The sequence below is a fragment of the Lygodium microphyllum genome, chromosome 25 (assembly GCF_053477565.2).
Source record: "Lygodium microphyllum isolate KBCC chromosome 25, Lygodium_microphyllum_v1.1.10, whole genome shotgun sequence".
Classification (NCBI taxonomy): Eukaryota; Viridiplantae; Streptophyta; class Polypodiopsida; order Schizaeales; family Lygodiaceae; genus Lygodium; species Lygodium microphyllum.
Genome location: NC_141159.1, coordinates 106,053,324 through 106,076,726, shown reverse-complemented (window position 1 = coordinate 106,076,726; position 23,403 = coordinate 106,053,324). Strand labels below are relative to the sequence as shown.

General features: G+C 40.2%; 1 long non-coding RNA gene across 1 annotated transcript; it reads left to right on the top strand.

Moving 5' to 3' along the window:
• The first annotated feature begins 11,456 nt into the window (after nt 1-11,456).
• LOC148014589 (uncharacterized) lies at nt 11,457-12,154 on the top strand. The gene is made up of 2 exons (XR_015688630.1): nt 11,457-11,608; nt 11,731-12,154. It is a non-coding gene; the product is annotated as an uncharacterized LOC148014589 (long non-coding RNA).
• The last annotated feature ends 11,249 nt before the right edge of the window (nt 12,155-23,403 follow it).

The window sequence follows — 23,403 nt, the reverse complement described above, 5'->3', positions numbered from 1 at the left end:
CCTAAATCACGAGAGTTTAAGGGTTTTTAGATAGCACTGCTATAAGGGGAGTCTATAGCAGTGCCTCTAGGAAGATAATTATGCCTCCAAGAAAGGGGGAAACTGTGTTTGTGTCTGGATTGCAGGAATGGACTGCATGTAGTCTTGGCAGTTTTAAGGATGTTTCATCCATGTGCAGGGCTGAAAAGAAATATGTAGGATGGGCTGAAAAAAAGGTGAAGATATATGGTTTGATGGCTGCAAATGAAGGTATTTTAGGGCTAATTAATGTTGATACAGTGGCTGAAATTTTTGCAGCAATTAATGCTGAAAGCATGGCAGAAAAAGAGGTTATTTATGTTGACACATTAGAAATGTATGAAGTCATTCAAGAGTTTGCTAAGCATAAATGTTATGGGCTGCAATATGGGCTGCAAAACATGGCTGAAGCAAGGGTGGATACAAAGTACAAAACAGTTGCAAAGAAGGTTAAGCTTGTGGCTTTGCCTTTACCACTTGAAAGTGATGGGTTGGCTGAAAAAGTGACTCAACAACCTAGTTTATGGGATCCACATGGAGTGGGACATAAATTTATAGTTGAAACTTTACAAAAGCTGAAAATTGGTGATACAAGCTTTCTTTTACCTGTAGAAAGAGCTTGTTTCTTGCAGATGTTGGCAAGGCATGGGAAAGCCTTTGCATTTCAACCAGATGAAATTGGATATGTTGATCCGACCATAGTTGCACCTATGGTGTTCTTTACAATACCTCATGTGCCATGGAATTTAAAGCCTATTCCAATACCTCGGGCATATTTGCCTAAGTTGCTGAAGCTTTTAAACGAGAAGATCAGGATGCGGATTTTGGAGCCCTCTTTAGCTCCATATTCGAATCGGTAGTAAACTGTTCCAAAGAAGAATGGTTCTTTGAGGTTTATACAAGATTTGCAACCAGTTAATAAAGTCACCATAAAGGATGTTGGATTAGGCCCGATAGTGGATGAATTTGCATAAGCCACGATGTCACTACCATGAATACAAATTTTGAGGGAGTATATTCCTCAGTTGACCTTACCCTTTCTTGATGATGTTCTGATAAAAGGGTGCAATATCCATGAGAAGAATGAAGGGCGGAATGATCATGGATGTAGAGGATTTGTGACTGATCATATTTCTAATTGTGATAGGATTTTGAACCGTCTTGAAGAAGTGCATTTGACTCTGTTTGGAGAAAAATCAATTTTTGGAGTAGAGGAAGTATTCGTTGTTGGGCACATGTATGGACCATATGGAAGAAAGCCCTTACATGTAAAGATTGATACCATAAGCAAGATGCGGGAGACATGTTCGAATGTATCCAAGGTAAGAAGATTTTTGGGTTCATGTGTCTTTTACTTGATATGGATTCCGCATTTTTCTCATGTGGTGAAAAGTCTATATTAGCTCTTGAGAAAAAGGCAAAAGTTTTGGTGGGAAAAATAGCATACGAAGGCAGTTCAGAAGTTAAAGAGCTTATTGATTTTAGCCCCAACACTAAAGAGAGCAAATTATGAGAATGGGCAACCTATTATTCTCATTGTGGATACAAGCCCAATTGGCATTGGTTGGGCACTAGATCCAGGATGATGCTGATGGGAATAGATATGCCATTCGGTTTGGAGCAAAGGTCCTCAATGAATGCCAATGACGGTATTCTCAAGTCAAAAGAGAGCTTTGGGGTGTAGTGACAGCCCTTAAGTGTGATAGGGAGTATTTTATGGGAGCTCATGTAATGGTAGAGACTGATTGTCTACCTCTATTGGGCATGACAACAAATTGCTCAACTCCTAATATTGCCATGTTACAATGGATTCCATATATAATGTCACTTAACCCTGATTTTTAGCATATTACAGGTAGAGAAAACCCCGTGATTGACATGCTTTCACGAGCAAGGTTTGAAGATGAAGAGGAGTTGATGGAAGATGAAGAGGATGATGTGATAGGTGCTGAAAACGATTTTATGACAATAGGGAATGAGTATGCAGCTGCTGTTACTGCAAGTACAACTGTTGTAACAAGGATTTTAACAGTAAGAAAAGAGGTTACAGCTATGGAGAAGAAATGGGCAGTAGAGAGAAAGCATCATTAGTGTTATGCTTCAATGAGAACACAATTTTTGAAAGAGTTGTATGAGGATTATTGGCTGAAAATAGGTCAATATCTCAACCTCTTGACAAAGAAGGTTGAATGGTCTGAAGTTGAATTCAAAAGGATCAAAAGAAAAGCTTATGGGTTTTTCTTAAAAGATGGATGTTTATGGAAGCATGCAAAGAAAAAGAGGGGAGCTCCAGTACGTGTTTTGGGAGATAGGGCTTCTCAACAATAGGTGATGCAGGGGTTTCATGAAAGCTTATGGGCTGGACATCGAGGAGTTTGGGGCACATTTGCCAAGATCAAAGAGAATTATTGGTGGAAAAACATGTATAAAGATGTGGAACATTTTGTGGAATCATGCAATGTCTGTTAGATGTATTCCATGGTAAAGCATAGGGATGGGTTGCAATGGACCTATCCATTGTCTACGCATTACAAATGGGTAGTTGATTTGGTTACCATGCCTACAAGTTTATGGAATATGAGATATCTTGTGCTTGCACGAGAAGACTTGACAAATCAAGTGGAAGGCAAGCTCTTAGTACAAAGACTACTCAAGCAGTTCGCAAGTTCTTATTGGAAAAAGTCTTTTGCAGGTATGGTTGTGTTGGTAAAGTGGTTGTTGATAGAGGAGAATTGGATGTGGATAAGGCTCGTGACTTCTTTTCACGATTGGGTATCAAGCTGGCTTTAACTTCAGTCTACAATCCTGAAGTAAGTGGCAAAAGTGAAAGAGGTCATCAACCTATCATTAATGCATTAGCAAAGTCATGCAAGGGCAAGATGAAAGAATGCCCAAGAATGTTACCCTTTGCTTTGTGGGCTGATAGGACCACTCATAGTGTAGTTACAGGGTATATGCTTATTGAATTAATGTATGGACAACAACCAATCATGCCTATTGAGGAGACTATTGCTACTTGGAGTGTTCTACCATGGGAAGAGGGTTTGAATAGAGAAGAGTTGCTGGTCCTACGCATTAGAAATTTAGAAAGAAGGCCTAAAGACATTGAGATAGCCATGAAAAAGCTGAAGACTATAAGGATCAAGAACAAGAAGAGGTTTGACAAGTGACACAAACTTTGACCATGAGTTATACAAGAAGGAGACTGGGTTCTAGTTTATGACAATAGCTTAGAAAATCAGCATAATGCTAGTCGGAAGATGACAAAGCGGTGGTTTGGACCATATGTGGTAAGGTTTGTTTTAGACAATGCTATCAATGCATTAAATGAGATGGATGGGATAACTCTAAGGATTCCACTGTCTAGAAAACGTATCAAACTCTTTAAACGTAGGGAGTCTTCGGCATATGAGTTGAAGGAGTTGGATACTCAACATGAACATGAGAATATGGAAGAAAAAGAGGTAGAAGATGAAGACATTGACATGGTAGAGGATACTTCTTCTGACACTGCAAATCCATAAGACTTTGGCACATGCCAGTGGATGTGTAGGTTAGGAGGGGGTGGATGTTGTGCCGCTACGTGCACACCATGTGAAAAACTCTAAAGTGCGGCTTTCTTATTGATCGTGCACACTATGTGAAAAACTCTAAAGTGCGGCTTTCTTATTGATCTAGGGAGGCAATGCCATTTTAGACATTAGTGTTAGTGTCCATAGTTCAAACATATTAGTTTTTTGGACAAGTGTAGCCAATTTATGATATTTTAGATATTATCTCTTGTAAAAATCCAAAAATTGTAGACAACTTCTAGATTAGGATGACATGCAAAAGAAAGCATGTAGGTTTGAGCCATCTGTGAGGATTTTATGTAAAAAGAGAGATGGATGAAATCGTGTGTGTCGCGATCGCTATTTTCAGGCAGTGAACAACACTCCGAAGTGGGAGATGAAGAAGGAGTGATCTAGCAGAATTCTAGCCAGGTGTGCTGGTATTTTACCCCCCTTATGGAGCCAATCAAAGCATCAGATTGGCGATCTGAGCAACATAAAGGAAGGTATTATTTTGTGTATGTTTTTGTGTACAAGAGATTTGTCTTCTCATAATGGAGAAATAAACTAACAGGCTTCAATTCTGTGAGTATTATTCTACGTCTTCTATTTCTTTCTGCGAGTATTCTTTCATATCTTCTATTTCTTTCAACCCCTTCTCTTCCGTCTACTCTACTCCTTGCATCTCCCTTTACCATGCTGTCTCTTACCCCCGCGGTAGACTTTTGACCCCCAAATGCTCTGACAATGCTCTCTCTAACTTCGATCTACAATCTCCTTCACTCGAGTTCCGTTATTCCATTAGTATATTGCATCCAACTCCTTCCCCTTCTCCCATCGAATCACGCATGTGAATAGCCATCAAGGAGAGAGGAGGGAGGAGAGAGAAAGATTGATTTTGCAACTTCTTCACTGGCAGCCATTTGCGATCAGAGACTAGCGATGGAGAGCAAAAAATTGAGGAAGAAGATTGCCATGATCACTTTGGTGGCTTCTTTGTAGGCTCCAACCCCCCTCCATCCACAAATCGTCGCAAGGGGTGGTGTTTCTGGCTGTCACCATTTCAAAAATGCCTCCCTCCCCCCACGAAAAATTTTGGGGGACCAAGGCCCCCTAAAGGCCCATGTGCAACTTTTTTTCGTTCTTTTGGCCCATTTTAACCTTGGCAATGTCTGGTCACTCGCACCTCTTTAGTCCAAAGCCCGATTTTCAATCTAAAATTTTTGGCAGCTCCGGCTTGACATCCGAAACTGTTCAGAAGCTCTTTCTCTTCTATTGGGCCATCAAAAAAATTACTAAAAATCCGCAACCACCACAACGGCTGAAGTTTGCATTTCGATATTCCTTGGTCTCTAAAAATTGTCGAATCCTCATGTTCCGCTTCCATCGGTTTGAGTTGTTAGATCAAAATTACATTAATCCGCTCCTTTTCGGCACTTTATGGGTCTTTAAAAGTTTCTCTCAAATACCAAAGCACTTGGTAGTGATCGATATCCACACAAGTCAAGTAGAGAAAGAAAGACAACGCAACGATTGACATATGATAGCTATGTAGCTCATCACTTTGCATACAAAGCTAAGGTTATGCAAGATGTAGAACCCACTTATTTTAAGAATGCAGTGGATAATGAGTATTGGGATCATGCTATAGATGAAGATATGGATGCACTAATGGATAATGACTCCGTGGAAGTTGGTGCCTTTACCTAAAGGTAAGAAAGCTACTAGTTGTAAATGGATTTACAAGGTGAAGCATAAGTCAGATGGATCTATTGAGCATTGTAAGGCACGGCTGGTTGCCAAAAGGTATACGTAGACTCGTGGTATTGATTATGAGGATACTTTTTCTCCAATGGCTAAAATGGCCACTCTAAGGGTTATCTAGTAGTGGATGCATCTTGGATCATGTATTGAATGGATGTTAAGAATACCTTCTAATTAGGGGACTTACAAGAGGACGTTAATGTGGAGCAACCACCTGGTTATGAGGATGAGAATCATCCAAATTATGTATAAAGGCTTTGTATGGGCTAAAACAAGCATCTAGGGCATGGCATGAGAGAATTGTAGAATACACTATCATCATTGGATTTAATAGAGTATAGGATGACCACTCACTCTATGTCTATGAGAGTGATGTATGTATTGTGGTTATTACTATGTATGTGGATGATTTGATCATTGTGGGTAATAGTGAGATAAAGATTGACCATGTGAAGGGTCTCTTCAAGAATTGAATTTGAGATGAAGGATATGGGACAGCTATGTCATTTTCTTGGCATAGAGATAATCAAGACTCTAGAGAATAAATGGTTGTCACAGAGACAATATGCATTGGATATGTTGTGAAGAAGTATGGTATGGTTGATTGCAAGCCTATTTCCATACCTTTGGATGTTAATGCTAAGCTTATTGCACATGAGGGTAACTTGATTGAGGATATCACTATGTATCAAAAAACCTGAACTACATAGTTGGTATGGAGAATCAATTTATGCAACTTCCACGGAAACCACATTTGGATGCAGTGTGATGCATATTCAACTCCTCATTGGACTATGCCTTATTCTATCATATGTAGGTGTACCATTAGACTTGTGTGGTTACACAGATGTAGATTGGGTTGGTAGTATTTCAAACAAGAGATGTACCATTGGTTTTATGTTATCCTTTGGTAGTGTTGCTATTACTTGGAGTAGCAAGAAACAACTAACAATTGCCTTTTCTAGTATAAAGGCAGAGTATAGAGATGCTACAATTAGAGCTCGTGATATATCTTGGTTATGTAACCTTCTTAGTGATTTGGGGACACAAGTGGATAATAAGGTTATCATTTACTGTGATAACCTTAGTAGCATTCAATTGGCTAAGAACCCATTGTATCATGCATGGACCAAACATGTAGATATCTATTACCATCTCATTCAGGAGTAGGTTTTGGCAAGTGATATTAACTTGGTTTATGTCAACACAAAGGAGGATCAAGTTGCTAACATTTTTACGAATGACTTGGAAGATGAGAAGCTTCGATGCTTCTAGACTATGCTTGGAGTTCACAAGCTCATGCTGAGCTCAAGAGGGAGTGTTGAGATATAGAGATCTACATAAGTTGGCATCCACTACGCGCTATCAGTGCGCGTAGGGTTGAACTTCACCACAAGGGTTTGGCAAGAAAAATGGACAAGATAGATGGAGATGTGACTTCAAGAAGTAAGTAGATTCCAATGAATTTTTAAAGGTTCAAGAGGAACTTCACGGTCAACCACATGGGATTGAGAGAGAAGAATGTATCCAAGTTCAAGAGCTTAAACTCTAGAGATGGTAGATATAAGAGAAGGGTTGAAGGTTTCAATCCAAGTTCTCAAAGATGTTAATAGAGCTTCCAACTACATGTTCTTAGCAAATATCACAAGAGTATTACCTTATAAGATCTAACTCAAATCAAGCTTGTTTTATTGACTATAAGAGAAATCACAAGATATGTATTCAAGTATAATAAGCTGTCATGTATCATAAACAACTCTGTATCCCATCAATCATACATGATGCCAAAGCATGAATCAACTTTGCATTATTACATTCAATGTAGACTGTTAGGGACAAAAGATTATGGGTCAATTTCAAGCTTGTAGAGCAAAAGAGACCTGCTTCAAGAAAGCTTCAAATAGAGTCTTTGATAAGGATAGGCTACTACAACCAAGAAATAAAGAGAAAAAACCTTAATCCAACCCAAAGCATCTATGAATGATCTACAAACATTGCCCTGCCATAGGGGCACATAAGACTTGCATATCTTGTCAATACGTCTTCTATAGAGCAAGAAATGAATCAAAAGAGCACCGATGTAGTTGATTCTCTGATTATGGCTGAAGATATCAGCCCCAAATCAGCCCAAATATCTTCTGGGATTCACATCTGAAGACAACATAAGCTTCCCCTATCACGGAAAGCATAGATTAGCCAAATGCAAGTGTTTATCACATTGTATGAAGCATTAGAGAAGAAAAAAGACCTATATTCCACAAAAATCACTTTGTGGGCTGCCTATTTCAGCCCATATCCATGGCTTCAACCTTCTTTAGTTAGGTACAAAAATAGCCCCTATATTCAAGAGCATGTAACAAGCAATAGATAGCTTGCAATAAGCATGTAGAAGTAGGAGAGAAGAAGGAAATCCTGTTGCCTTTGTCTGCCCTGTTATTGGCTACCTATTTCACCCCCCAAGCATGCACATAGAGCAATCAAGATGCTCTCTTGATACCCCTTCCACAATGCTAATGCAATGTCAACTTGCATCAAGCATATCAATGTCAAATAAGACCAATGATTGATCATGAATCTTCAAGAAGATAAGGATATGTGATGCTACCCACAATACTTTGTTTGGGTTGCCTTCTTTAGTCCACTTTCATCACATAATCAAGTCAAGAAGGCTTCTTAATACTCCTCTCTTCAAGCTTCTACAATGGTAGCTTGCAGTTAACTTCCAAGAGCAAGAATAAGTCCCCCCCCCCCCCCCCCCCCCCAACAATGGGCTGCTACCCTCATCTTTATACATTTTTACCATGTTTCACACAGCCAAGAGTGGCCTTCCATTTTCATCATTGCATGGGAAAAGAGGTACTTACATGTCCAGTAGAGTTTTCTTCAGTTGCTTGTGGTTGCATGGCATGAGCTCCTTTGTGTGGTAGTGTATGAGATTCATTTTCCCCCACCCAGGATGCGCCTTGTTCTCATCCTGAAGAAGCTCAAAAAATGCGGCACTGATCATGCTATCCTCTTGTTTTTTGCTTGACTATTTCATAGGTATCATTAGTCACACAAGTAAGATGCAAGATATATACAATGTCCTATGCTCAAAGACATAGTAAACTTCATGAACTTTAGTGGTTCTTCTTTATAATGAACTTGTGAGCCATGTTTTTGGAGTAACTACATCATTGACACATGTTTTCAGGGCCTCAACCAAGCCATATGATTGCCCCTAATTAGATATACCATGACATATGTAGCATGACTTACAAAATTTCATATTCACAAGTAGTGAATGTACTCTTAGAGAGGAAATGTTTCAAACTAGAAGTCGTCACATATTGCCACTTAACCAAGTTGAATGTTTCTTCTAAAACAATGAATGATTTATAGAGCATATGTCATGTCCCATGGAGCAGACTTAGGTGACTTAGTCTTGTCGAAGCATGAAAAACACCTTACAACTTGTCCTTACCAAGAGATAGCAAGACCATCATATAGAGAACCAAACTGTAATTTTCACATCATGAGCCTAGAATCCCATGACAACGCCTTCGTGATGTGGTAGGATATTACTTACTAGGATATTAGGTGACTGAAATGAGGATACACTAGTGATTCTACATCTAGGGTGGACTATATTCATGTGGTCCACTCTTGATTATGGTACATTTATTATGCTACCTCTTCTTTTCTTAGTAGGTTCACACTTAGTGACTACGTGTATATATGGTGTGGTACTTTCATATTAGTGTTTTATTATATTGTAGACTTAGTTATTTTGTGTGAAGAAGAAGAGAGAAGAAGAAAAAGATTACAGTCCTATCTCTCTATGTTCTGAAGTCTCCATTTCTTTTGTGTGTGTGCTCTTAGGTTCTTCACCTCTCTCCCCTCTTGTCTGCTCTCAAAGGATGTACCATATTTAGGAGTAATTAAACAATCTCTCAAAAAGCACTGGCTAGCATCATGACACTCAATCGTGGCTCCATAAGCTAACTTAGGATATTGAATATTTGGAAATCACAAGGGTACTTGCACAATTGTAATGAAGTGAAATGAGAATGGAAATTACTTTCAAATTACCTTGGTTAGGGGGGCAATGAAGTAGAGGGATTGTGAATGCCTACTACTAGCATGCGAACAAGTGCATAGAAGACAAGCATCAAAAAACTCACATGGTTCAAGCCATCACCCCACACATCAACATGGCTATGACACACCACAAGTCACCTACAAGCATGAAAAGTGCAACATATCATGAGTACAAATGATGGGTGTGAAGTTAATGCACAAATGGCAACATAGGAGAACTAGCAGAAATAGAGTGCCACATAAACGAAGGTACAAACAAATGATAACGCACAAGTCAACAAGCAATGCCTGAATGTAGGTGCATGATAGCAATGACATAATGCTAATGCCAAAACCAATAACTATTAGGTCAATGGTAGCACAATTGTCATAATCAATCAACAAAGAAAAGGTAGCATGGATGCCAATCAATGAGCATGCAATGCCCACAACATTAACATTCAAGCGTGCACATCAGAAAATGTAAGTCTATCATGTATAATCGACAAAAGGCTTATTTTATTAAATAAATTTTATAGGATTGTATCTTAAAAAGGAGCTTATTTTATTCAATAACTATATATGATTATACCTACAAAAGGGCTTTTGAAATGTAGGTGCCCCCAAGCTTTAGCAACCATATTGCTAGCATTTTTTAAGTGCCCAGCTAGGTAGAGGGGTCAATGAATACAAGCTTGTTAAAATGTTAGTAGCCAAAAACACACATGAGGCCACGGCTATGCAATCACTGAATTATAGTTCATCATCAAACTAGCAAAATAAAACATGAGTAAGTAGGAGGTTTAAGGGTTTCAAAATTGTAGAACACATCAACCAAGCAATTGTCAATAGCCTACCGCATGCACCCATAGTGCAAGACAAAAAGCAATCATGGACATAGCTCCTTCAACAAAAAATAATGTCTAATATCGTGTCAGAAGAGAAAAACAAAGCAACAGAATAATAAAAGGGACTCAAAAGAGACAAGATTAACAAAAGAGATGATGGACCAAGATGTAACTAGGAAAAGGAATCCAATATGATAATCAAGAGTACAATGAGTGAGTGCTAGCTCATAAACTTCACAAGCTCCCTCTCTCCATAGGAAGAATCTAGAAGTACATGAATGACTAACCATGGCCATACTCCCTCATTTTATAGACCAAACCATGACCACACTCCACAAGCTCGCTCTCTCCATAGTAAGAATCTAGAAGTACGTGTATGACTAACCATGGTGACACTCCCTCCTTTCATTGACAAAAAATAAAGGAGTTGTCATATAGCAAAATGAGTGAGCAAATAACCAAATAAATAGTAATAAAGAGGTTGCCCACAAATGAGGGTGTGGGAGCTTATGAATCTATGATATGACCACTTGCAACACTAGCCTCTCCCTAAAAGGACATGCTAGAGAGAGTACTTTAGGTCCCTAACACAGCCAAGTCCAACACACTCATTGATGTCTTGAGAGTCCAACTAGCACAATGTGCATCTACTATCATGGATTTAATCTTTTGGTGCCTATTGCTGGTCAAAGGAGTAGGGTAAATGAGCTAGTAAAAGAGGGAGTCCCATTAGCATTGTGCGTGTTAGAGGAGGTGAGAGAAAATATGAGATGACGTGAGAGAAAGGAGGAGCTAGCAAGGATAAATGTATCCACTAGATTTGATATCACAAGTTGATGGAGTATGTTTTATGTGGCTCTTCTATGGAATTTTTAAAGTGTGTGTCAATTCGAGAATGCCGTAGGGGAAGCTTGTGAGAGGGATCAAACCATGAACTCAACCCACACACAATCCACCACACCAAGACTCCATTGACGGCTACTCTTTGGACTTTGGTGGAGTCCCCTTTTCATAAGATACAACTTACAAGTTCAAAAGAATGGGACACTCGGAAGTCAAATCGAATTATAAGAACTTATGTAGATCAATGGACCGAACATGTGCCCGTGTCGCAACTCTTATCTCTTTGGTAGGGAAAAACGAGCACCATTTGAACTTTGAAGAGACGAAAATGAGTAGTACAAAAATGTAGTACAAGTTTGGGGGCGGCCAAGTGAAGTACTCAAAAACGAGAGAGAGAGAGAGCGAGAGAGAGAGAGAGAGAGTGTGTGTGTGTGTGTGTGAAATCCGAGGCTACAAAGAGAGCTATATAGAGGGACTCGCATGGCTACCATCTCTCCTCCATAGCCTGCTACGCCTGCAGTTCAAGTAGGTCGCTTCGGGCTCTCTCCTTGTCATTTTATGCTGTCTTTTCTACTGTGGTGTTTGTTATCGTTTTGATGGACGTCCATAAACTTGGGAGCTCTCGATCTGTTACTCGCCTTTGCCAGACGACACCCATGGTAGAGTGTGATAATTCTTAAAGACGCGCGCACACACACGCACACGCCTGCTGCATAGTGAATTCGACACAGATAGCGATGATCGAAGAAATGGCGCTCACATTTGCTGCATGGATCTCGTGTGGCAAAGGCGTGTGACATTTCTGCCCAGATTGGTTCGTCTTTCATACGAATATATCACAGAGAGAGAGAGTGAGTGTGTGTGTGTATGTGTGGATGTCCGATCTTTAGCATCGTTCCTAAGGAGTATAAAACAATACTTGAAGGGTCGGTTGATTTATGCCAGTAGTGTGTGTGTTTTCCAGCTGAGGTTGATTCCCTGTGATGCACCAGCCTTGATTTGCGTCACCTCAATATGGGTCTATGTGTGCGTGTATTTATTTTATATATATATATATATATATATATATATATTGCATGGCATCAAGCATGAAACCCTGTGTACAGTTTTGGAAAACAGTGAGCTCTAAGCTACTAGCATAACCATGAAGGACGTAAAGCACTTGCACAAAGTGAGCTCTATGCCACTAGCATAACCATGAAGGACATAAAGCACTTGCAGAAAGTGAGCTCTATGCCACTAGCATAACCATGAAGGACATAATGTACTTGCAAAAAGTATGCATGAAGATGAATGTGCAGGTTGAAAGACGAGTGCATGAGATTAGTAGCCTAATTATGTAGGCAAACACACACATGAGAGAGAGAGAGAGAGAGTGAAGATGAATGTGCAGGTTGAAAGACAAGTGCATGAGATTAGTAGCCTAATTATGTAGGCAAACACACACATGAGAGAGAGAGATAGTGTGTGTGTGTGTGTGCGTATTTGTGGGTGTAAGTGAGTGAGTGTGTGTCTTTCTGGTGGTGCTTGGCATGGCTTATATATTCATTGTCTACTTTCAAGACATGAAAGTTGTTTGCATCAATTGAATTTTGGGGCTTATATCAAGATTTGTAGAGTCAAGGAGGCACAAGACCCTTGACTACCAACTCAACTTTTGGTTCCATTACAAGTCCCATCTTGGTGTGACTAGCCAAGTGGAGCCATACTCTCTTTTTCATATTGTAAAATGTGCCTTCAGTACCACTTGTGAGAATGGAAACTGTGACTTTGGGTTTATCACAACATCTCATTATCACTTGTACTATTGTTTACTTTTTAAGCAAGAACTTGCAAAACTAAAGGTGCTTGATGGGTTGTTAGTTGTGGGATTGTGCTTTTTGTATATCCATCTAGAAGTGCTATTGTTGCATTTCAATGGTGTGTGACAAACCACGTGGAAGGAAGAGGGAACTTTAGCCATCATCAATATTCTTAAACTGGTTTCATGGTCAAATCTAGTATGAGGAATATTCAATGATGATTGTGATTTTGCAACATTGATGACAAAGTTTCTCCACATACTTGCAATGCTTCACTAGCAGTAAATTAGCAAATTATGGATTTTATGACCATCAACCATAATGTAATTGGTTTATATGCTCAAGACAATGAAAAACAACATAACTCCAACAAATATTCGGATTGCAATATGCATCGTAGGAGTTGTATGCTAAAATTTTGATGAAAAATGCTGCTTCAAATATTTGTAGCAAATTTGAAGGAAATTTGGGAAAATATTTAATAATGTTTGTCAATCAATCATTTCATGAATATTATAGAGACAAGGCCTTCATGAGGAATGCAAAGATGAGGTTTCATGCGACAAGGTACTAAGTTTCATAGATGATACTACTTATATTCATCCATAGCCCAGAATATGTTCTATTTGGAAATCTCATTTTTCCCTTCACTTCATCGATTGCTAAAAGGCTAGATGTGAGCAATTTTTAGTGGATTGTCTTACTAAATTTGAGTAAGAAACTTGAGCCCATTCACCATGTCCTTAGACATAATATCTAAGGTCCCCAAACCATTATAGTAGCTCCTTAAAATTGTATGACAATAAATGTGAGTGCAAAATTTTCAATGTTAAAAGCCAAGTACAATTTTTTCAAGTACTGATTAAATCTATTAAACTTTATGTATTACAGTATGCGGATTCAATAGAAATTGTAAATTGGCAAAGCATGGAAATAAAGCATGGTCATTTCCAAGATTTTAGATATGAGAGATGTATTTTTCCTCTATTCTAAGTTATAATGGAACTAGTTTCTAGCTAATTCAAATATTGAATCTTTTTATATGCACCTTCTTACTGGTAGTATTTGTAGCACTTGCACTCTAATCCTTTAAGACATATTAACCCAAAATACTTGGGGGAGTGGTGGATATGATTCTCAAGCTATGCAAATTCTCTTAACAATCTCTGACACACATGAACAAAGAGTGTCTCCAATGTGCACAAAGTAGGAATGTCTCCAACACACATTAACTATTCCTTATTTGTTTATTCAACTAACTCTTTCAATAGTAGTGAAAGGTTTTGTAAATAGGGTAAGGCAGAGGGTTAATGCGTATAAAAACTATTCATGGAAACACACACACACACACACACACACACACAGTGACCATTCATTTGAATTAGGTGAAATAAAAGTTTATGTAGATTCAATAGAAATCTAGAGACTACTTGGGATATGTGAAGTAAAAGTTTAACCTCAAAGAAAATAGACTCGTTTGAAGCTAGAACAAAATGAAGATTTACTAGTGAGAAGATAGCATTGATTCTTTAATTTCTTGGATGTGAAGTAAATCTCTTTTGTAAAGAATAAATAAAGGAGTATAACATATAGTGTTGATCCTATGTGCTTAGAAAATGTTGGTCCTATGTGACTAGAAGATGTATAAGTAATTCTTCTTTTTTCCATCCCATACTCTCAACATGTTATATAATTTCGATTGTGTAGTTTTTAGCTCAGCAAAACATGTTATTTTCTTATAATAATCCAATCCACTTAAAATGTGACTCATTCTCTAGAAAATATCTCTCATTTTTAGGAAAAAGTACAAAAATAGTGTCGACTTGAATAGTACTAAAATAGTGGCATCTTGAATAGTACTAAAATCGTGGTAACTTGAATGGTGCAAAAAATAATATTACTTAGTATTAACTTGAATCCTAATAGAAGGCCTACATAGGTATTCTAAAGTCACAAAAAATCCAGGATGTTTTTCTATAAAAGGAAAAGGCTAACAAAACAAGTTGAATAAAACTTTAATTACCAAGGAACTCATACAAATGTGGCTAATTAGATTATTACTCAAAAGAAAATTTATAGAGAATTACACACGCTCAAGGGGACTTGAGATATAGGTCTTTGGTAGTAAAATCATGTGTCGCTATGAACATGCTATCGTATGAGATCAAATTATAATAAATTTGATCTATGGAGATAGCCCACTTAATCACCAACTCATCCATGCAAAGAAGGGTTCCTTTTCTCTCATGGATATGGTTGGATTGGGTGACTCCCTAACTATTGGCCAACTATTTAGTTGAAAAGATAGGGGATGGGAGTGAAGGGGAATGGGATGAGAGAGGGAGCTTGAGCTCTTACAAGATGCATACAATACGTAGAGAATGAACTTAAGATAGGAAGCTAAAAAAACTATACTTATTCTACTTGCAATAATGGACTATGAAGGATATGGAAAAATACAATATGCATAATATACAAGTGGTGCATAGTGTGAACATGCTAACTAGCAAGATGATTTGATAAATATCCCATAGGGTTGAAGCTATAAAAAGCATTAGTCAAAGCATTTGCCAATGCGAATATCAACCACACTAGTGATATGAATGTAAGAAAGGTCATCTAGGTACATGAATATCAACTCATCTTTGACGTTAACATCTCAATACTCCCACTAAAGCTAAACTTCATGTCATGTTCTCTAAGCATGCCTTGAAGTCATCAAATTTTTTTACTCCCAAGGCCATGGTGAAAGTATCTACAGTTTACTCCTCTATATGAGACACACTCTTTGATGAAATGGTAATGAGTCTTAATGTATTTTGTACTTGTATAAAACACTAGGTTGAGACTAGGTTTTTTGACGAACCAAGACCACCTTGCCATTGGCAAGATCCATTAGGGATCTAGCCACCCACTTCCCTTAATGATTTTCTGTAATCTATTATCAATCCTAGCATGATTTAATTTGACATACCGAAACCATGTTCATTTTCATAAATTAGGCATGAACACAAATACAATTTCAAACATTCCTTTGAAATCCAGTTGCAAGTAGTATATTAATCTACACTTTCTCCAAGGTGCAATGCTATGACAGCATTCTATCCCTTACATTGGGACCCAAATCCAAAATGTATGGATACCTATGCATGGGCACAATCCACCAATCCACCCTTAGCTGGCATCAAGGACTTTTGAGGATACCATCCCATGCTTGTAGAGGTTAGGCTTGCCCTTGACACCCAAGGAATTTACAACCGAAGCCTCCCTAGCACCCTTGTTGCATCCTAGTGGCGTCCTTCCTATGGAGAGGCCTCTTGCATTTGGGGTTGGTCCTAATAGATGTAATGGCCTATCATGATCAAATAATATAATAATCTACCTAAAATAATTCTACTACAACTACAACTTCCTGAATTAATTTATAACTATAGACAATATCTACTTTTTAGGAATAGTAAGCAAAAATGAAATATACATCATAATTGCTCATAAGATCATGCTCTCCTAAAAAGTATGAATCAAATTATTCTTAAGAATAAAGAACTCATGGTAGATAACATTAAATTTTTAGGAGGCAAAAGCAAATTGACAAAAAAAACATGTGTAGGTTCTATACTAAATATCTTTTTATTCTAGATGACAATAGATACAAAAAGACACAATTGAAGTACATTAGAATAGGCGACTTCTTTCACATGAAAATCTCATGAAATGCAAGGGTTACTTCACACATATGTTGACAAAGTTACCTAAAAGCATTCTAAGTACAAAGATAGAAGAAAAGTACTAAAGTGAATGATGAAAATTGAGTCCTAACACCTGGCATAGCTTGGTAGATGACTAGGATAGCCATGAATTGAACCCACTAGTATATGCAACTAAATACAATAATGCATTGGAGTTGACGTTGATACCGACGCCAATACCAATGCTGATAGCGACGGTTTGCGACATAAATAACGACGCCAATAACGACGTGAGAAGTAAAATTTGCGACACTAATAGCGACGATAACATGGAAAAAGAAAATTTGTGGCAGGGCAGCAAAATAGTTTCTGCACTGTGTACAATGTGCTTGCAAACAAAAACAATGTATACTGAAATTATAACACTGATACATGAAATAAATACATGATCGCATAATAAGCGATTGGTACAATCATGACAAGATATCAGTAATACATAGAAAATGTCTACATAGATCAGGCAACTCAAAAATAAAGGTGTGTGAGCTGCAGGGATCCAAGGGCAAGCTACATATCCTCGTCCCCCGAAATCTCGTCCCATCGCAAAGGAGCATCGAACGGAATCTGCAGAAAAAGAAACAACATATCAGTCCACCACACAATAATGCATTCTAATTAAACATGGTAACTACGGACAAGAAAGATGAGTGACTTATAGGGCTGCCGCATCTATACAATTGGTCGATCAATGAAGTGAGACCATGCCTCTCTGCATATCGAGTCTCAAGGCTAGTCGGATCGCGATTTGTAATGGAGTGCTGCAAAGAAAACAAAATGCTAACTATTACAAACATGATTGTCAGTACAAAGAGTATTTCAAAAAAATAAACAAGCAAAACAAAAAAAAAACTTACAAAGTCCTCCAAATATGTCATGTGGCCACCACTCCCAAGCTAGCCTCGAGTTGTGCCCTCGCCACCTCCTACTGCTGACTCCAATATCCTGGAGAATCTGTAGCCTCATCCCTCAGTCGGCGCCAGTCGTGTGCATCTAACCACTTGAGCTTTGCAACCACACTCTTGATTGCCTTGCGTGCGTCGGATCATCTGTGTGACATGTATGCACGCATGCAATCCATCATCCGGCCCGTAGAGAATCTATCTACTGAGGCTGGAACCGGAAACTTCTCGTGCAAGGATGCTACTATGTAGTCCTTGCTCCCCTCCGGTATGTTCTTCCAATGATCCAAGATGTTGTGCCGAAAAACTTGTTGGCACAACTCTCTCATGCCAGCCATCACCCTCCTCCCCTTATCATTCATGATGATGGCTCCTGATCTACCATCGACTAGATATCCATATCCCCCTAGAGTTTGCCTAAGATGGGTCCTCTCCCATCTGTGTCCACGCTCCTGGGCATATCCAGGAGACCCCTGTGCATCTGGTGTACCGATCGGGGTAATATCTCTCGGAGTGGCACCCATAGGGGTACCACCTGTTGACGGCTGAGCAAAAGCCGAAGTAACTGGAGTAGACGTCCCCACAGATGTGACAAATCCCTGAGGTGACGTAACTCCAGCTGAACGATGAGACGGAGACACCGCGTCCGTGCCTCCACAGCATCCACCTGAGATTGAGCTACGTTCCCTGGAAGGGCCATGAGAGCGAGGAGTCACACCTGTATCCCGTGTCAACCGCGGGCTCACTACCTCTGTATCTCTGCAGCATCCCCCTGACCCCGAAGCACTCCCTCCCTCTGGCCCAAGTCTAGAGCGTCGAGCTCATCTACTCGAAGCTAAAGTATCCGATCACGCTGAAGTAGATCTAGCAGAGCGCCCCGACGAAGACCGAGACAGCTCTTAGTCTGCCATATCTCTGAATCTCACGATTTGGTTTGGAGACATGCATATGAAGATATCTTGTAACTCCTCATCGCTCATCCCTCGACTCATCCTGAAAATGTCACCTACATAGAAAAAAAATGATGTTAGAATAATCAATTTAAATCATACAAAGCACAGAAATATAAATCATTTTTAAAAAATCTCACTTAAAATACATATCTTATGTATCCTTATAAGCGATTGGTTAACGAATTGCGTAAGTGGATGCTCCAAGTATGAACTATCCTATAGTCCCATGTTAGTCTCTTGACACAATTCTGCATACACTAGAAGGTCGATAGACATGTCACTACACAAGAATGAGTCCATCTCGTTCTCAAAGAATTCTTGGACTCTTGTATTTCCATCATTGTTAGCCAATGCTAGCTCCAAGCTTTCGACGGCCTCCACCCCTTGCAATATCAACCCCTCTATTTGCATATTATCTTCATCTATGCTCGGAACATTGCTTTGATCATATACTCTCACACTTCGGGAAGTTGAAGGTATAACATACCACCATCGAGGTTGTCGGGGGTTTGGATAGAAGATTACCTATTCACAAACACGTACAAGAGAGTTCAAACCATTGTGACATAAATCATATCGTAATACAATTAGCAAACAAATGAGTCCATGCACCTGTTCACAATGGGCTGACAACACAAAGGTGTCATGCAAATCCGTCCATTTTTTTTCAGAATCTATTTCGAGAAATCCATATGGAACTCATCAAACTATTGCTCTAGCTCCTCCAAGTATCACTTTGAACCACTGCACATCGAATAGTATCATGGAGAAGCTACAGTAATCCACTGTAACAATACTTTGCAAGTTTCCAAAAATACTCCATCTCATCCACAACTGTGTTTGGATCTATTGCTCGTCGCCACCTCTCTTGCTCGAACCTTGCCATGATACCACAGTCCATTGTGGAGCGCATTTTGTCAATACGCTGCTCCACACGAAAATACAATCTATGCCATCACGTTGCACTATATATTTTGTACTGTACATTAAAACACTCAAATTAGATGTCCCATATAAAATTTAGATATGACAGATTCTAAACCCCTCATCACATTTGGAATACATCCCCTCGAGAATTCCCACTCCTCCATTGAGATCTCTGTTCCTTCGTGAGATGCTCCGGTCAAAGCTCCATGCAACCATCACATTGACATGAACCGTGGCATCTCCTCCATGCCTTCGGGATATCAAATCGGTTGATGATACGTATTACATTAGAATTTAGCTCACGCTTCCTCTCGATCTTGCCTAGCGATCTAGTATTTGGCGAGCCACATCTCCATAGAGGCACGGTGCAACATACAAAAGCAATTCACCTTCTCCTCCATTGAGGCATCCATTTTTTTTTCTACTTCATTTTCAACAACCATATCTCCAGTCAGTCTATCATCGTCCTTCACCGACCATAGCATTTCATTGTCTGGATCCACCGTTGGTAGCCATTGTGAAATATGCACTAGCGCCTCAGACATCAACCAACCTTCAGCCATGCTACCTTCTAGCCAAGCTCATTGTCGCACAAAGCCTTTCAAGGTTTTCATGAAGCGCTCCAAGAAGAACATCCATCGCATATGGACAGGTCCAGTAATCTCCACTTCATCTACAAGATACACAAGAAGGTGGATTTGTATCGTGAGCATGCTAGTGGGCAGGTATTTCTCAAAGAGATAGACCGTCTCCACAACTCCCTGCCTCGTGGATTCAATAGAGGACGTCTTAATCTCCTTCTGTGAGATCCATTGCACCAAAGTCGGCAACTTGTAAATGGCCCCGCGTATTTCTGAAGTAAGATATCTTGCGATCGCGATCGATAGTACAAACTGCCACAAATGAGAAAGCATTATGAATAATGGCTACACTCCAAATAGCAAAATGCGTACGCCAATTACAATCCATTTGTAGTACAAACTTGACATATCTTATGCTAGTCATGGGATTTTAGCCCTGATAATTGGTCGTCTTAGAAAATGTGAACCTGAAAGAACGCATCATACCCGTCAGAGTGCGGATAGACTTGATTACTTGCTTCACAATGTGCTCTTCTTTAGTGGGCAAAATCCAAGGAGCGTGAGGAAGCTGCATGCGACCATCAGGACTCGACTGCGGCCAAAGTGCCTCCATCTTACCTACCTCCTTCAAATCCATTCGTACCCCTATAGTGTCTCTCTTTCCTGTGATGTGGTCCCATAGCAAGCTGCCCACATTCTTGAAAATATGCATGGGATCCAACAAGTGGCTGACCTGTAAGTGGGTCCAATATGGCAACTTATAGAAAGCTGAGAACCGCCGCATTCCATTTGGATGTGATTCCGTGTGGACCATTTTCAGCTTGTACTAGCTTGCGGCATTCATACGTGTTGAAGGTTGTCTAAGGAAACCTTCCCTGAGTTCATGATCCTTTGGCAAGAAAGCAGCGTGTCCTTAATATACCATCTTATTCATGGTTCGTGACCTTCGGGAGTCTAACTGTGGCCCGCACAATGGACATGCATGATAATCTGAGGTAATCAGACCTGTTCCAACACCACGACCCAGTGAATACTTGCTTGAACGAGATAAAATATGGATACTACCAACGAGAACGGAGGCCTACTCACCTGAGTACTCTCCGAATCCCGAAAAGTCATGCATCGTCCACATGAGAATATGACTCGAATATTGGCTGACCATCAACCATTGCGCTTGCTCATATCTTGCATGGTGTGGCCCCCTCCTCCCACAAAATCTTAAGCTTATCGACTAATGGACAAAGATACATGTCCATATTTTTTACTTTGTAGCGGCCGGGGATGAGTAAGCTAAGGATGAGATGTCCTTTCTTCGTAGAAAGCCATGGAGGGATATTGTAGTTGATAAGGACTATAGGCCACACACTATAAGAAGTTGAGCATAGACCGAATGGGTTCATGCCATCCATTGCAAGACCGAGTTGAAGATTCCTTGGCTCTCGAGCAAAGCCTGGGAAGGTATAGTCAATGTGGCTCCATGCGCGTGAATCTGCTGATATTCGTTGAACTCCATACATTGACCTATTCTACGCATGCCACATTGTCAAGCTCGCCATGCCAGACGTACGAAACATGTGGTTTACGCGGGGGATAAGCGGAAAGTGTCTAAGAACTTTTTGAGGGATGGTTTGCCCTTGCAAGTCCAGTCAATACCTGAAGACATGGTACAAACCAAGCAAGCGGCCCGAAGATACCCCCTAGAAATTCCATACGGCAGCCACGTCCTCCAGGTCCACCACCACCACCATGACGCCAGCATCGCAAGCGTCGATGGAAGCTAGGCACAGTGGCTCTTTGCGAGATCCGCCACTACCAGAAGACCACTCACCTCATGATACCGAAGGCTCCATTCCAGAAGTTGGTGCGGGAGATCATGGAGGGCATACTGATCAGGAACAACAGGACCCAGTTTCTAGATACATCATGCGCGAAACAACCGGATCGCTGGACTACCTAGGCCCTCCTCGCACTATAAGAAGCTGCTAAAGCCTACCTCATCGACTTATTTGGAGGCTCAGTCTATGCAACGGTGCATGCAAGGAGGGTCACCGTCTCACCGACAGGGATCTACGGATAGTTAGGTTCTTTCGGCGATGGAAAGATAGTCCTCCCGGAGGTTAGCAGCCAAGGATAGAGGTGTACAACTCAAAAGCACATGGAATGTAGCTTCTGAAGACATTTTGTAAAGCCTTGGTTGTAATGGACCCCATGTAAAATTGTTATTAATACAAATACAAAGTTTTTGGCGCGTCTTATTTTTGTTTAGTCGCTTGATATTTATTTTATTTACGTCGATGAGTTATCGTTACATGCGTTCGAACAAATACATGTTGCGCACGAATTTGATAAAGCACTGCGTATTAAATTTAGGGTACGAATCGTGTTACGTAAAATTTTGACAAATAAACGTAACATTCAAGTAAAAAACAACAGTAAATGACACGTATCACAAACTACATTGCACGCGAATCCAACAAACATCGGTTTTCATTACTTGAAGAGAAGATTACAAAGTGCAGTACATCAGTGATGCAATATTAGTAGGCAATAAGTACATCTATTCTCTCTTAGGCTTCTTCGAGCTAGGCTCCCCATGGTCAGAGCTATTCTTGATCATAGGCAACAATACATTTTGCCCCAATAGTTCGTGTCTAATGACAGTGGGGTCTTCAACACCGGCAACCATGCCACGGGCCACCATGGAGAAAAGTGGGCTAGACCTAGTACTCGTGAATAAGTAGAGTAGCTTCGAACGTCGAAGCAACACTACTTTCTCCAGGCTGGAGTTGCTCGAGATGGTCTTGAAGGGCCTAGCCTTTGTTAGTGCCCTCAACTTCAAGAAGTTCTTGGCAAAAGCAGGGGAGCATGTCTTATGAAATACAATAATGTCGTTGACAAGCTGCCCAACGTACTCCTTCAATGCCGAGTCTTGCACCCTTCCTTAGCTACCAAATCGGCCACCCTGCCTAGATGAAAACTCATCTATATAGACAATCTCTTGCAACACACAAGTTCAGTATCAGACTCACTATGCATGGAGTGTGCTGAAGATATATAAATCATATTTATATGAAACTTAACCAGTAGGGCCTCTAGGGCATCGGGAGCGCACACATGTGTTTTTGTCGGGATCGGCCCCCAGATGTGCCCTGGCCGGAGGCTCGCATCTGGGGGCCCCCAGATCTGCACATTTGGGCCCCCAGACGCGAGCCTCCGGCCAGGGCACATCTGGGGGCCCGATCCCGACAAAAACACATGTGTGCGCTCCCGATGCCCTAGAGGCCCTACTGGTTAAGTGCAGATTCAGGCCCCCAGACGCGAGTCTCCGGCCTGGGCACATCTGGGGGCCCGATCCCGACAAAAACACATGTGTGCGCTCTCGATGCCCTAGAGGCCCTACTGGTTAAGT